This window comes from Electrophorus electricus, unplaced genomic scaffold, assembly GCF_041902795.1.
Source record: "Electrophorus electricus isolate QZ-2024a unplaced genomic scaffold, ASM4190279v1 Scaffold84, whole genome shotgun sequence".
NCBI classification, from domain to species: domain Eukaryota; kingdom Metazoa; phylum Chordata; class Actinopteri; order Gymnotiformes; family Gymnotidae; genus Electrophorus; species Electrophorus electricus.
Window position 1 is genome coordinate 107,501 of NW_027658801.1, and position 2,813 is coordinate 110,313.

The 2,813-nt window shown below is 57.6% G+C and overlaps 1 non-coding gene across 1 annotated transcript; it reads right to left on the minus strand.

The window, feature by feature from the left end:
- Positions 1-262: 262 nt before the first annotated feature.
- Positions 263-2,101, minus strand: LOC145656635 (18S ribosomal RNA). Its single transcript, XR_014122238.1, has one exon. It is a non-coding gene; the product is annotated as an 18S ribosomal RNA (ribosomal RNA).
- Positions 2,102-2,813: the final 712 nt, after the last annotated feature.

Here is a 2,813-nt window from a genome sequence, read left to right on the forward strand (position 1 = left end):
GACGCGTCTCTCGCGCTGGAACCCAGAGAATACCGGGGCCTGCGGGGGGGGGGTGCTGAAGGACGACGCGGAGGAAGAGGCGGAGGACGAGGAAGGGGTGGGAGGGACTAGGCTCCTCCTTTATGCCTTCTGTCCAGCCTGACCTGCAAGCGACCACGTGTAACAGCAACCCCGAAGACCCTTTCGACCCTGGGCCCCGACGCGGGGGGACGGCGAAGTCGAGGGGGTCGGGAGAGGAGGCACGCCGGACAGCGTTACCCGTTAATGATCCTTTCGCAGGTTCACCTACGAAAACCTTGTTACGACTTTTACTTCCTCTAGATAGTCAAGTTTGATCGACTTCTCGGCGCTCCGCCAAGGCCCGCGAGGAGCCCCGGCGGGGCCGATCCGAGGACCTCACTAAACCATCCGATCGGTAGTAGCGACGGGCGGTGTGTACAAAGGGCAGGGACTTAATCAACGCGAGCTTATGACCCGCGCTTACTGGGAATTCCTCGTTCATGGGGAATAATTGCAATCCCCAGTCCCCATCACGAATGGGGTTCAGCGGATTACCCGCACCTCTCGGTGTAGGGTAGGCACACGCTGATCCAACCATTGTGGCGCGCGTGCAGCCCCGGACATCTAAGGGCATCACAGACCTGTTATTGCTCCATCTCGCGTGGCTGAACGCCACTTGTCCCTCTAAGAAGTTTGACGCCGACCGCGGAGGGCCGCGTAACTATTTAGCATGCCGGAGTCTCGTTCGTTATCGGAATTAACCAGACAAATCGCTCCACCAACTAAGAACGGCCATGCACCACCACCCACAGAATCGAGAAAGAGCTATCAATCTGTCAATCCTTTCCGTGTCCGGGCCGGGTGAGGTTTCCCGTGTTGAGTCAAATTAAGCCGCAGGCTCCACTCCTGGTGGTGCCCTTCCGTCAATTCCTTTAAGTTTCAGCTTTGCAACCATACTCCCCCCGGAACCCACAGACTCGTGGTTTCCCTCACGCTGCCCGGCGGGTCATGGGAATAACGCCGCCGGATCGCGGGTCGGCATAGTTTACGGTCGGAACTACGACGGTATCTGATCGTCTTCGAACCTCCGACTTTCGTTCTTGATTAATGAAAACATTCTTGGCAAATGCTTTCGCTTTCGTCCGTCTTGCGCCGGTCCAAGAATTTCACCTCTAGCGGCGCAATACGAATGCCCCCGGCCGTCCCTCTTAATCATGGCCCTGGTTCAGGAAACCCACAAAATAGAACCGGAGTCCTATTCCATTATTCCTAGCTCAGGTATTCAGGCGAGAAGCGGGCCCGCTTTGAACACTCTAATTTTTTCAAAGTAAACGCTCCGAGCCCCGTCCGGACACCCAGCCAAGGGCATCCGGGGGGCACCGGGAGACAGGGTCTGAGACAGGCGGTGGCACGCCTCGCGGCGGACCGCCAGCCCACTCCCGACATCCAACTACGAGCTTTTTAACTGCAGCAACTTTAATATACGCTATTGGAGCTGGAATTACCGCGGCTGCTGGCACCAGACTTGCCCTCCAATGGGTCCTCACCCATGGGTTTAGGATACGCTCATTCCGATTACAGGGCCTCGAAAGAGACCTGTATCGTTATTTTTCGTCACTACCTCCCCGTGTCGGGAATGGGTAATTTGCGCGCCTGCTGCCTTCCTTGGATGTGGTAGCCGTTTCTCAGGCTCCCTCTCCGGAATCGAACCCTGATTCCCCGTTACCCGTGGTCACCATGGTAGCCGACTATGGTACCATCGAAAGTTGATAGGGCAGACATTCGAATGAGACGTCGCCGCCGCGGAGGGCGCGCGATCGGCCCGAGGTTATCTAGAGTCACCAAAGCGGCCGGGGGGCCCGAGCCCCCCGGATGGGTTTTGGGTCTGATAAATGCACGCATCCCCCGAAGGGTCAGCGCTCGTTTGCATGTATTAGCTCTAGAATTACCACAGTTATCCGAGTAACGTGTGGAGCGATCAAAGGAACCATAACTGATTTAATGAGCCATTCGCAGTTTCACTGTACCGGCCGTGTGCACTTAGACCTGCATGGCTTAATCTTTGAGACAAGCATATGTTACTGGCAGGATCAACCAGGTAGTTTGCACCGTGGTCTGGGATGAACCACGAGTGACATCCGCCTCCCCTTCCGGGGGCTAGGAAGCAGCGGGTTGTAAGTGCGTGCGCCGTCAGGTCCAGACGCCATACAGGGCTACCCAGGACAGCTTCCGCGGCCAGTGTAAACGTGCTCGCGCACCGCCCTCTGGCCTTCGGACGCCGACCTCTCACCTTGATGCAAAGCTGTCCCATCCGGTCATGCCCGCACCGTACCCCGTCCACCTCCTCCGGAGGTGCGGACGGCCGACTCCAGGTGCTTTCGGCGTTCCCTCTCTTCACGCCGTTTTGATTTTCGTGGGCCGCTGGTGGGGGGACAAGGGAAAGACCTCGTCGAATTCCCTCCCCCCTAGCCTCGCTCAACCTACGTTTCGTGATGTAACCAAGAAGAGTGATTCGTGGGCCCAGGTAGGTTTGAAGAGGAGGCCAACAAAGCAGGGCACTCCCTTCCTCCCAAACCACAGACACCAGTATAGGACAACTGAGTAGACAGACTGGCCGTCTGAGTCTCCCCCAGAGAGTTCTGGGATGGGTTACAAATAACCCCCACCCCCCATCAGAGGCTTGACCCGCTAGAACCAGGGAGGATCTGTCAAAACCGCTCTCCACATCAGAAGTTCTGGATCAGCCGGGGCTGGTCGGCAGACGTCCACCTAAGGCCGTGGCCTAACCCCGTGTGGGGGGATAGCGCTCGCAC